Source organism: Dioscorea cayenensis, chromosome 9, assembly GCF_009730915.1.
Source record: "Dioscorea cayenensis subsp. rotundata cultivar TDr96_F1 chromosome 9, TDr96_F1_v2_PseudoChromosome.rev07_lg8_w22 25.fasta, whole genome shotgun sequence".
Taxonomy (NCBI): domain Eukaryota; kingdom Viridiplantae; phylum Streptophyta; class Magnoliopsida; order Dioscoreales; family Dioscoreaceae; genus Dioscorea; species Dioscorea cayenensis.
Window position 1 is genome coordinate 16,547,978 of NC_052479.1, and position 14,066 is coordinate 16,562,043.

At 41.7% G+C, this 14,066-nt stretch overlaps 1 non-coding gene across 1 annotated transcript; it reads left to right on the forward strand.

The window, feature by feature from the left end:
* The first annotated feature begins 13,033 nt into the window (after nucleotides 1-13,033).
* On the forward strand, nucleotides 13,034-13,140 carry LOC120269762. The gene has a single exon (XR_005539398.1). It is a non-coding gene; the product is annotated as a small nucleolar RNA R71 (small nucleolar RNA).
* Nucleotides 13,141-14,066: the final 926 nt, after the last annotated feature.

Below are 14,066 nucleotides of genomic sequence, written 5' to 3' on the forward strand. Positions count from 1 at the left end.
CGATAATAATATACAAATGCTCGAAACTGTACGGTGTTAACACTATCAAATCTAGAATATGACTGATCGAACTGAATGGACGCTAGAACCTCGAGTGTCAATGCGCAGATAGCTGGCTCTCGAATCGATAATAGTCACCTCCAGCTTTCTACGGCCAACAGCTCCTCGATCTCAGCAGCTAGTTTACCACCTCGCTGTACCTTTCTCAGTACATCCAAATAAAAAAAATCGAGACTGTCCAAATCCAATTTTCAATAACCTCTCAAATCGGACCTGGTGCTCGAGAATAGCGAATCCCATATCGTCCGTCTCAGGAGATGGCTCACGTAGTCTCTTGTCAGCTTGCTTCTTCGATCGGGGTGCCATAACTACAAGAATTGAAGAAGAAATGATCAAAGAAGCTCACAAACTAATACTTCAGTAATCCACACGGTCATGTGGAAATTCCCCACGCTCGTGTGGATCCACGGGGCGTGAAAGCCGCATGGCTGCGCACCAAGAGTTTATGTATACAGCTCCAAGATGTTCTTAAACAACTTATAAGCATGATATTACCCTTCTAGAGGAAATCCGAAGCATAACCACCAGTTTTAATCCAATGAGAATGAGAACTAGCAAATAAAAGATGGATTAGAGGCTTACCGACTAGATGAAGATAAAATCTTCAAAATCGGCCCCAAAAATCAAGTAAAGAGTGTTTATTGGAATTTTGCACAACCACGCGGTCATGCGGAAATTACCCACGCCCGTGTGCTTGACGCACAGGGGCAAACGCACACCCCTGTCGCTTCTCAGTCAATCCGAGAAAAATCTCTATATGTTTCATACGCCCATGCAGAAATTCCGCATGGGCGTGGACCTTCACAGGACCAGCTCATAGGGGCACTTGATAAGTGCTTGTGTGTTAAGAATGCGAAGTATTCTTTCTTTACAATGAGCATTACATTTATCATGTTTAAGCCCTAATACATGCGTATTTGTGTTCTTTTGCGCAGGTAGGGCTGTGAAGCTATGTTTTAAGAAAAAGAAGCCAAAAATAGATTGTGAATGCACTATTTGATGAAATCTTGGAAGGAACAAACACGAAGACCTAAGTTGGGCTCAAAGATACGTGAATGTGTGCCAACTTCCATGTATTCAAGCAATTACAATTATTTGGACGGCACAAGTGCAGTCATATTTGCGTATCCTGACTTGTGCATTGATAGCAAGATCTTCACTAATGAACCCATTTATTGAAAAAGCGAGGCAATCTATAGCATAAACGTGTGCCCGTTTATGTTGCCTCGATGAAAAGTGGATTCGGGAGTATTTTTGGCATAGTACTGTAGTAAACTACTACTGTAGCATTTTACTGTTCATAGCCAGCCGAAAATCAGAATTCCAGAGAATTCCAGAGAATTCACAGGGGCATGTGGAAACTCCACACACCCGTGTGGATGCCCAATTCCAGCCCTTTAAAAGCCGCGATTCAGCCCCGATTTCTCTATCTTTTCCCCTAACTTTCCTTCCACCTTTCCCCATCTTTGGAGGCACCAGCGGCTAAGGTTTGGAGAGGTTTTGGCAAGGCTTTGGAGAGGTTTGATAGTCTTTGACACCGTTTTTCCTTCGGAAGAGAGCTATTGGGGGAGCTTTCATCGGCACCGATCTAGCGAGGTGTGCCCTAGTTTTGACGAGGGGACCTTTGAAGAAGACGCGACTGATCCACAAGACCTTCAAAATGAACACAAGGGGGTTTTCATTCATGGATTACATATCTATACTTTTGATTACATTATCTATTGTATTTTGCTCCATGGAGAGCTAAACCTCTAGTGGGTACTTGGGTATTTGTCAACCCTAGGATGTATTCATTTCTTTGAATCTCTTTATTATGCTTTCAATTAATTGATGTTTATTGTGAGTTCCAACTTTGAATGTTTGATTGTGTGAATACTCCCCTAGAGTGACACTAGGGTTGACAGTTCTTATTGGTAACCTTGTGAGTGAGTGACACACCACGAGTGTTAGACAAAGCTAGGTTGGAGAGGGTTGAGAGGGTGAGTCGAGAGGTATAGGAGCTTCCCCTTTCCCCTCTGATGTGTTAGATTCTACTTTCGTCCCTCGAGTTCTTTGCAGCCATAATAGAGTGAATGGTCTAAGGGATGAACTTCCGCTGGGGCTTAGTTGCGCATGCAACGGAGTGAAGCGTTGAGGTGATCTTAGTATCTAGGGCTCAATTGTGGTTAGGTACCTTCCACCTGGACCAAAGGGTAAGGTCTATAATTAGGAAGAGATTTATCACTTGGAATCCCTAGAGCTCATTGCAACTCTATGCGAGTGCGAGGTATTGAGATTGTTCGATTTCTCCTCCGGGACATGTATAGAGTTAGGCATAGTTGACCTTAGATTTGGGACTATGTAATTGAGGATTTCCACGACTCACTTGCATTGATTAGGAAGCACAATAGAGGGTTCTTGCACTTGAAATGATTGTCCTAGACGGAGCAATATCCGGGTACCCCATTTATCGTCGATTGCCTTTCCTATCTTTTACTTGCGCCTCCTTTATGTTTTCTTATTTTTATTTGCATTGAGTTTGTTTCCATATCACTTTCAACATATTTTCATTCCAGTTAAATAGCAATCTTGGTCATTCCAAGCACTATTCCCTGAGGATTCGACTACCCTTTCACCGGGGTATTATAACTTCGACACCCGTGCACTTGCGGTTTATAAGCATATTTGGATGTGTCAAGTTTTTGGTGCCGTAGCCGGGGAATAGGTGTTTAGAAACACTTTGCACTTTGCTATTTTAACTATTTATTATTCATTCTATTTCACATTTTCTTATTCTTCCATCATGCTCATTTATTTTCTTTTGTCATGTCTTACTTTTTCTTGCAAGGAGTTTAAATGATGATTGATCCTCTTATTGCTCTGTATTCTCGAGTTGAAGCTCTGAGTGAAAAAGTTGATAGAATTTTTGTTTCACAACAACAAAGCATTCCTTGTTGCAACACATATCATCCAATTGAAAAGGACAATATTGGGAAGCCCCTCAAGAGGAATGTCAAAAGGGTGAGATACTCGGAGAGGATGCACTTCAGTTGCAAAGAGTATTAGCTAACTTCATTGAAGCATCCGATGTCTGCCTCCAAAATATGGAGACCACACTAAGATGTCATGAAGCCTCCTATAAAAACCTTGAGCATCAATTAGGAGGGATACTTGACACACTCTCCAAGGAACAACAAGCATTTGAGCAAGCAATTCAAGTTCCTTGTAGAGATGATGTGGTAGTGAACAACAATGAAGAAGTTGGGCAAATTTAGTACATTGGTGCAGAAAATGAAAAGGGAGAATCTGAATACCATTTTTAGATTTTGGACAGTGTGAATGAAGATTGTGCTTGTGAGCGAGAAAATTTTCAAGGGGATTTTACTATTGTCATGTTCCTTTCAAGCTGAAAATACACAAGAAGAAGTAAATCCTAAGGTAATGGAACAAGCGCCACTCTTTGGGATTGATCAATTCATAAATTGCAAGAAAGAGATTTTGGGTTTGGGAGAAGATGTGGGTAGGAGATTTAAACCATCCAATGACCCACCTGTGCTAAGCTTGGACAATTCCCGACCTAAATTGTTTCCTTGGAGGCTAAAGGTAAGATGGTTGGTCTCTCCAACAAATATTCCAACCCGGCAAGTAGATTCTTGGTTTAAAGGAAGTAGCTATGCAATGTCTAGCCGGGAGGAATAGACTCTTTTCAAGCCTCCATAAGGTAAGGAAGAGGTACGTCAAGCTAAGTGACGTAAAACAAGCTCTTCTTGGGAGGCAATCCAAGTGTTTAATATTTTTCTAGTTTTTAGTTAGTATTTCCATGAATAAGGACTTGAGTGTTGTGATCTTGATTCTGAGATGTTTTCACTGTGATTTTCTTGTGGACATTGTAGTGTTATCATGTGCCTAATTGTGCGTAGCGAAGAATCTTGGTCGTTTGAGCATATTTTTCGTGTTTTCTCTGGTTAAAATTGCATTATTAGGCAGGCTCTGAGTGTATATTTGTGTTCAGGAATTTTCTACAAAGCCTGCAAAGTTTTCTAAGTATCCAGAGAAACACATGCCCGTGTGGAATTTTCGCACGGGCGTGCGTTTTCGTTCAGAGATCATCCAGATACGGCACAGCGGCGTGGACTCACCCCTGCGAGCGACCTTGTGATGGCCCACGCACGTGTGGAATTTCTGCACTGGTGTGTGTTATTCTGCAGAGAATTTTTCCTCCAGTAAGGATCCACCCCTGTGTGGAATTCTCGCACGAGCGTGTGAAACACTTAGAGAATTTTCTCGGTTGGACAGAGAAGCCACACGGGCGTGCGTCTGCCCCTTTGGGTCTCTCCTGGGGAGTCATACGGGCATGGGTAATTTCCACACGCTCGTGTGGATGCACAAAAAAGTCAAGAGCCGCAGGTTTTCTTTAAAATCTTTTTGGTTTTCTTCATATTTACACTCCTAGTCACTCAGAGAACACCCTTCCACTCTCCTGACCTCTCACCATCGTTTTAAAGGGTTGTTACTTGAGTTTTCTGGCCATTTTCAAGTCTCTCATTCTCATTTCGTCGGTAAGCTTCTCTTTCTCTTTTCTTCACCCAATCTTTATTTATTTTGCATCGTCATCTTCACCAACAGCGACAACGGATGCACCAGCAATTGACACCTACACTTGATGCGTCTTAACCTTCTCTGTTCTTATTTTTCGCATTTTATTTTTTGCATTTTATTTTGGAATTGTGTGCTCAGAAAGGATCTTCCTTCTGAGTTTATATTTTAGTTTTGTCTCGAGTTGTATTTCATTGCTATATTTTTTTTATATACTCGAGTTATTTTTGTTTATTGAGCTTCACTGAACCCCGTTGCGTATGCATGCAGATGGTCTTGTCAGTATAAAAATTGAGGATTAGTCATAGGCACGGTTAAGCCGTCTGTGCTTTACAACCCATTGGAATTTAACTCCCAAGGATTTAGCTCCATCAAACGCACCACTATGAGTCAGGGGAGTATTGTTTCAATTGCCCACTCCCACATGTGTTCTAAATTGTATTACTTTTATTATGCTTGCATGTGTACATTGAGGGCAATGTACATCTTAAGTGTGAGGGGGAGTTCACATTGCACATGACTTGTACACAAGTTTTGATTAACATACATGCTCACGTAGCCAATGGTGGTTCACCTTAGTTGCAATGATTGTATTCTTGAGTATAGGAGAATTTTTAACATTGAATGTTCTCATGCTCTAGTTATTGCTTGACTTTTTAGGAATTTTTGCACGATTGACACTTGTGCACTACTCACTCTTTAAACTCTTTTGGAAACTCAAGTTTGATGTTAAAGGGACTAGTTTTAGTTTTGTTTCTTATGATATTTTGCTAAAAAAAAAATTGAAAATGAAAAGAAGAAACAAAATAGTTTTCTTGTTTATTTTGTATTTTGGGTGGAAAGAGCTACCACCTATGAAGTATGAAGCTACTCTCATAAGTCGGATACTAGTTATGCCCTAATGAGAGAAAGAGCTATCTCATAGGATTAGTGAAAGCTACCACTCCGATAGAAAGAGCTATGATAAGTGCTCGTGCGATATGAATGCGAAGCGTTCATTCCTTATGTTGAGCATTACTTTTCTCGTGTTTTTACACTAATATGTGTGTTTTTATGTTACTTTTATGCAGGTAGGGTTGTAAGGTCGTTTATGAAGGAAAAGAGCCAATGTGGATTACAATGCACCGATTTTGGAGGAAATCTTGCTACGGTTCAAACGCGAAGACATAGGTCGATGTGAAATGCTAGAGTGTGTGCCAACCTTCTCGTATTCGAGTTTGGCACATCCATTTGGAGGGGCACAAAGGCAGTCACACTAGAGCATTCCGATTTATGCACATAGAACAATAGCTTCACCAACTTGCCTATCATTGAAGAAGCAAGTGATCCACGACGTGAACGTGTGGCCGTTTGCGTTACTCCGATGAAAGTATGGATTTGGGAAGCTATTCAGGCAGGATACTATAGCAGAGCACTTTAGCAACACGGTAGCAAGTACTGCAGCAGAGCACTGTAGCCAGCCGGCCAAGAGAAAAGTAGTTCAGAGAATCCACACGGTGTGTATCCACGCCCGTGTGGAAATTCCGCACGAGTGCGTAAAGCATCCACGCCCGTGTAGTTGCCCAATTCCAGCCCTATTTAAAGCTGAATCAACCCCGATTTTATTATTTTTTTCTCCATCTTTTCCCCAACTTGAGAGAGGGCTTCGGCTAGGGTTTTGAGGGGTATTGGCTAAGATTTTGGAGACGTTCTATGGCTCTGACATCGTCATTCTTTAGGAAGAAGGTTAGTAGGGGAGCTTCCGTCGAGACGTATCCTATACCGGACGAGGGAATCCTTGGATGACGAGTAGAGGACTTTCCACAAGACCATCGACATGACTATCGAGGGTGTTTCTTTATGGATTCATTGCTTTTACATTCTATTCTTTGATTGTACTTAGCTCCATGGAGAGCTAAACCCCTAGTGGGTACTTGGGTATTGTGAACCCTAGGATGTATTTGTTTCATTGAATCTCTTTATTATGCTTTCAATTAATTAATGTTTATTGTGAGTTCCAACCTTGAATTCTTGATTGTATGAACATTTCCCCTAGAGTGACACTAGGGTTGAGAGTTCTCGTTGGTAACCTTGTGAGTGAGTGACACACCACGAGCGTTAGACACAGACTAGGTTGGAGAGGGGTTGAGAGGTTGAGTCGGGAGAGTGCAGGGAGCGTCCCCTTTTCCCTCTGACATGATAGATTCTACCTCCGTTGCTCGAGTTCTTTGCGGCCATAATAGATTGAATGATCTAAGTGATGACCTTCCGCTGGGGCTTAGTTGCATGTGTAACGGAGTGAAGAGTTGAGGTGATCTTAGTATCTAGGACTCAATTGTGGTTTGGGACCTTCCACCTAGACCAAAGAGTTAGGTCTATAATTAGGAAGAGATTTATCACTTGGAAACCCTAGAGCTCATTGCAACTCTATGCGAGTGCGAGGTGTTGAGATTGTTTAATTTCTACTCCGGGACAGTATAGAGTTAGGCATAGTTGACCTAAGATTTGGGACTATGTAATTAAGGATGTCCATGACTCACTATTGCATTGATTAGGAAGCATAATAGAGGGTTCTTGCACTTGAAACAATTATCCTAGGCAGAGCATTATCCGAGTACCCCATCTTTATCGATTGCCTTGCCCCTTTTCTTTACTTTTGCTCTCTTACTTGTTATTTTTATTGTTGAGAATTGAATCATTATCACACTTATCATCATTGATCTTTCACATAGCTAAGAATTGAATTAAGTATTTTAATTCCCTATTCCCTGTGGATTCGATACCTGCTCACCCGGGATTATTACTTCGATAAACCTGTGCACTTGCGGGATATACGCAAGGGGACCTTGTCAAGCTACCACATCGAAAGTGTGAAAGCCACCTTAGCGGCCGCTTGGGAAAGGGCTACCTTAGAGAATGTGTGAAGCTACTACCGTCTTTGAAATTGGTGTTGCTTTCTTGTTGTAGATAAATAAGTCCCTTATACTTAGAGCTTTGAGGAGTATAGTTTGGGTTGACTTGAGTGAGTCCACACACTTTCACGATTTCAGGTTTGTTGTCCTTTCTGATTCAAGTTTTTAGCTAGAGCTTCAATTTTTCATGTTTAGTGTTGAAATTTCCCTTACTTGTAGAATGCTCTTTTTGTATACTTTGGTGAACCTAAGGCCAAGCACTTCCAATATTTCCTTCATCTATGCACAAAATGTTTAATTTTTGCTTAAGGACAGGCAAATTCTTAAGTGTGGGGGAGTTTGATAAGTGCTTGTGTGTTAAGAATGCGAAGTGTTCTTTCTTTACAATGAGCATTACATTTATCATGTTTAAGCCCTAATACATGCGTATTTGTGTTCTTTTGCGCAGGTAGGGCTGTGAAGCTATGTTTTAAGAAAAAGAAGCCAAAAGTAGATTGTGAATGCACTATTTGATGAAATCTTGGAAGGAACAAACACGAAGACCTAAGTTGGGCTCAAAGATACGTGAATGTGTGCCAACTTCCATGTATTCAAGCAATTACAATTATTTGGACGGCACAAGTGCAGTCATATTTGCGTATCCTGACTTGTGCATTGATAGCAAGATCTTCACTAATGAACCCATTTATTGAAAAAGCGAGGCAATCTATAGCATAAACGTGTGCCCGTTTATGTTGCCTCGATGAAAAGTCGATTCCGGAGTATTTTTGGTGGAGTATTGCAGAAAGCTACTGTAACAAAAGCGACGTAGCTGCACTGTAGCATTTTACTGTTCACAGTCGGCCGAAAATCAGAATTCCAGAGAATTCACACGACCGTGTGGAAATTCCACAGGGGCATGTGGAAATTCCACACGCCCGTGTGGATGCCCGATTCTAGCCCTTTAAAAGATGCGATTCAGCCCCGATTTCTCTATCCTTTCCCCAAAATTTTCTTCCACCTTTCCCCAGTTTTGGAGGCGCCGGCGGCTATGGTTTGATAAAGTTTTTGGCAAGGCTTTGGAGAGGTTTGACGGCCTTCGACGCCGGGTTTCCTTCAGAAGAGAGCTATTTTGGGAGCTTTCGTCAGCACCTATCCGCCGAGGTGTGCCCTAAGTTTGACGAGGGGACCTTTGAAGAAGACGTGGCCAATCCACAAGATTTTCGACACAAACACAAGGGGGTTTTCATTCTTGGATTACATCTCTATACTTTTGATTTCATTATCTATTGTATTTTGTCCCATGGAGAGCTAAACCTCTAGTGGGTACTTGGGTATTTGTGAACTGTAGGATGTATTCATTTCTTTGAATCTCTTTATTATGCTTTCAATTAATTGATGTTTATTGTAAGTTCCAACTTTGAATGCTTGATTGTGTCAATACTCCCCTAGAGTGATACTAGGGTTGAGAGTTCTTGTTGGTAACCTTGTGAGTGAGTGACACACCATGAGCGTTAGAGCCTGCCTTATCATACAAAATATACCCGGGAAAAACATGAAAAACTCACTCAAATGACCAACAACTTCGCCATAAACATGTAAGCACATGATAACACAAAAATGTCGGTGAGAAAATCACAGAATAATAGTGACACGCCCGAATATGCGTGTACACTGCAAGTACACGGGTGTCGAAGTAATAATCCTAGATGAGTGGGTTTCGTATCCACAGAGAGTAGTGAATAAAGACAATTAAATTGTTTCTTAACTAATTTGGAAAATGAATAGTGACATGTGTGACAAGATTCAATTCTCAAGAGTAAAAATAACCAAAAAGAGAGCATAAGTAAAGGAGAAGGTAAGGCAATCGATAAAGATGGGGTACTCGGGTATTGTTCCGTCTAGGACAATGGTTTCAAGTACAAGAAACCTATATTATGCTTCCTAATCAATGCAATAATGAGTCATGGAAATCCTTAATTGCATAGTCCCAGATCTAAGGTCAACCATGAATAACTCTATACATGTCTCGGAGGAGAAATCAAACAATCTCAACACCTCACACTCGTATAGAATTGCAATGAGCTTTAGGGATTCCAAATGATAAACCCTATTCCTATGTATAGACCTAACCTTTTGGTCCAGGTGAATGATTCCTAGCCACAATTAAGCCGTAGATGCTAAATTTACTTCAATTCTTCACTCTGTTGCACTCGCAACTAAGCCCCAGTGGAAGGTCATCCCTTAGCCCATTCACTCTACTATGACCATTAAGAACACTTGGAACGTGGAGGTAGGATAGATCATACCGGAGGGGAAAGGGGACGCTCCGCTACCTCTCGACTCACCCTCTCAACCCTCTCCAACCTAGCTTTGTCTAACTCTAATGGTGTGTCACTCACTCACAAGAGTTACCAAGAAGAACACTCAACCCTAGTGTCACTCTAGGGGATTCTTCATACAATCAAGCATACAAGATTGGAACTCACAATAAAATCAATTAATTGAAGGCATAATAAAGAGATTCAATGACACGAATACATCCTAGGGTTCACAAATACCCAAGTACCCACTAGGGGTTTATCTCTCCATAGAGCTAGATACAATCAATGAAATCGAATGTAAAAACAAACCATCCACAGAAAACCCCATCGTTAGTCGTGGCGATGGTCTTGTGGAGAGTCTGGCCTAGGATACACCTCGGCGGATCGGTGCCGATGAAAGCTCTCCCACTAACCTTTTTTCAAATTCCGCGTGATGTCGGAGCGGTAGAACCTCTCCAAAGCCCTAGCTAATACCTCTCAAAACCCTAGCCGCAACCCTCTCTGAAGTTGGGGAAAAGATGGAGAAAATAATGATGAAATCGGGACTGAAATCAGCTTTTAAAAGGCTAGAATCGGGAATCCACACGCCCGTGTGAGCGCCCCTATGGATTTTTCACACGAGCGTGTGCAATTTCCACACGCCCGTGTGGATTCTCTGTTTTCCTGTTTTCTCGGCAGGCTGTAAACAATGCTGGTACAGTATTCTTGCTATAGTTTTTCTACAGTGTCCTACTACAATACCAGCCCGAAATACTCCCGAATCCATTCTTTCACCGAGGTAACGCAAACGGGCACAAGTTTACGTCGTGGATTGCTTTGCTTCTTCAATAACGGACATGTTGGTGGAGATCTTATTCTATATTCACAACTCGGAATGCTTGAATGTGACTGCCCTTTGGCCCCTCCAAATGGTTATACTAACTTGAATACGAGGAGGTTGGCACACATTCCTACATCTCGAACCCAACCTGTGTCTTCGCGTTTGCACCTTAGCAAGATTTCCACCAACTTGGTGCATTTATGACCCACATTGGCTTCTTTCTTTTATATTCGGCTTCACAACCCTACCTACATGAAAGTAACATAACTGCACATATATTAGCGTTAAAACCCAAGAAAAGTAATGCTCAGCACAAGGAAAGAACACTTCGTATTCTTATCGCACAAGCACTTATCAAATAGTATCTAAAAATCAAGACACCAACACTTAAAGCCTTATTCATGCAAACACTAAACTTAAAACTAGGAAAATATTAAAAGCTTGGGTTTCCTCCTAAGAAGCACTTGTTTAACGCCACTTAGCTTGACGTACCTTGTCTTACCCTATGGGGGTTCATAGATGAAGAAGGCTCCCCTCTTACCCATGACTTGGAAGCATGATGAACATAACCTTTTTAAGGTAGAGGGAGAGTTGTCGAGCTTGTTACCACTTAAGGGTTCATCACCCTTGTTCTATTCATGTGCTTCCCCAACAGCCTTGTGGCATTTCTTGTGGTGTCTCCTAGCTTGCTTCATTTTCCGGACTATCTTCTTCATGGACCCCGGAGTAGTGGTACCTTCTCCTTTATACCAAGCATCAGCACCTCTTCGTTCTCCATTTCTTTGTCTAGCAACCCCTTGTACGGGTCTGGATTCAACATTTCCTGCACATATTCATCAATTAGTTCATTGGTAATGTCAAGAAAATAAAGAGTATCATCAAAGTCAAGAGAATGTCATGTGGCTTTGGTGAGGCGGTATGTGAGCTTGTCATATCTGACCCTCAGTGTCAACTCCCCACCGTCCATGATAAGTGCCTTGGAAGTGCACAAGAATGGCCTCCCAAGTATCAAAGGAACATCTACATCCTCATCGACATCCAACACTACAAAGTCTACAGGAAATATGTACTTGTCAACTTTGACAAGTATGTCTTCAATGATGCCCTTCGGATGTCTCACTGTTTGGTCCGCCAATTGCAATGTCATCCGAGTGGGCCTAGGCTCTCCCATGCCTAGCTTCTAAAAGAACAAGTATGGCATGAAGTTGATACTAGCCCCCAAATCCGCCAATGCCATCTCTTTACCCAAACTGCCAATGTTGCATGGAATCACAAAGCTTCCATGGTCTTTCTTCTTGTTCGGCATATTCTTTTGCAACACCACCAAACAAGAGGCATCTAAAATCACCGATACACTCTCCTCCAACTTCCTCTTGCTGGTCAAAATATCTTTCAAAAGGAATGTTGATGTGCAATTGCTTGAATAGACCCAAGAACTTCTTGTATTGCTCATCATTTTGGTTGTTCCTAAATCTTGAAGGTAGAGTATTCTTGGCTTGTAAGGTGGGGGTGTCACCTCCTTCCCTTTGTTAGCTCTCTCCTTAACCTCCATGACCTCAAGTGCTTCAACATTGGCCTTCTCCCTTGGAAACCTACCCTCAACCTCACGACCATTTCTCAAAGTGATCGCCTTCACATGTTCTCTAGGATTAGTCTCGGTATTACTTGGTAGGCTTCCTTGTGGTCTCTCCGATAGAGACTTCACAATTTGCCCCACTTGATTTTCTAAATTGTGCAATGAAGCGGTGTGCTTGTGAAGTGTAGCCTAGACCGATTGGAACCGTGTATCCAAAGATTGCACAAATCTAGTCAAGGCTTTCTCTAAGTCGATCATCCGAGTTTCCAATCCTGAAACTATATTCTCCATGTTCGGGGCTTGTTGTTGTCAAAAACCCAGTGGTTCTATGGCCTTTTTCTGCCCTTGGTTATTCCATGAGAAATTAGGGTGGTTCCTCCAGCCTTGGTTGTAAGTGTTGCTATAAGGATTACCTTCTACCCTTCCCGAATTACTCACAAAGTTTACTTATTCAGTCAGGGCTGAAGTAGCAAGCAAAATAGGACAATCAGATGGCATATGTGAACCCCCATAACCATCATAACTTGTGATTGTGACCACCCTCGGTGAAGTCAACGTATATAATTTCTTGCTCAATACCTCTCCATGGGCTGCTACGGACGTAACCGCATCAATTTCATAAAGTCCGGCCATTTTCTTCTTTTCCTTTGCATTCCATTGGTAAATATTCATGGCTATTTCCTCTTACAACAACTAGGCTTCTTCAGGGGTCTTTTTCCCCATCATACCTCCTGCGGTGGCATCAAGAAGTTTTCTCATACTTTGATTCAACACGTTGTAAAAAGTCTGAATGATCATCCATTTCGGGAAACCATGCTGTGGGCACTTCCGCTCGAGGTCCTTAAATCGCTCCTATGTCTCAAACAAGGATTCAAGCTCCATCTTAACAAACGACGATATTTCATAATGAAGCTTCGCAGATTTCCCCAGAGGAAAGTACCTTGCAAGAAAAAGCTTCGACTATTTCATTCCATATCATGATGGATGCTCGTGGTAAAGAATGTAGCCACTACTTTGCTCTTCCTTTTAGAGAGAATGGGAAAGGCCTCAATCTTATAGCATCATCTGTAACACCATTAATCTTTAGCATATCACAAACTTCCAAGAAGTTTTCAATATGGTTGTTTGGATCCTCATCGTCTAAACCATTAAATTACGACGATTGCTGTATTATCTGGATAAATGCTGGCTTTAGATTAAAGTTCAAAGCTATAATCGGGGGCCGCATGATGCTAGATTGTGTCCCCAATACTGATAGTTTGGCATAATCAGAAAGTGTTCTCTATTGTTCATTCTGTTCTGCCATGTTGTCAGACCCATTCAACTTCCACATCAGCTAGATTTGATGGTTCTTACACAAGTTCTTTACCCTTTCTTCTGAGTGTACGTTCAAGTTCAGGATCATGTTCAATTAATATCGAAGGTTTCCCTCGGGTCATAAGCTGGAGCTGCACGAAAATAAAGAAAACGAATCATAATGATGATAGAATAAGAATATGTGAAGTAAAATGAATGATGAATGGCTAAGATAACAAATTCCAAACAAAAAACATGACAACGCCCCTTGCGTGTGACCAGCAAGTGCACAGGATTGCTGAAGTAATAAATCCCAAGTGAGTGGGGTACTGTATCAACTGGGAGTAGGGAATAAAAATATTTAAATTGCTACTTAACCAAGCGAAAATGAATAATGATTGGTTTGATAATGTGTAATGTAAGCAAAAGCAAAAGAAACAAGAACGAGAGGCCCAAGTAAGTGAGAGGAACGGCTATCGATAGAAGTGGGGTACTCGGACAATGCTCCCCTAGGACTAATGTTTCAAGTGCAAGACCTACTAATA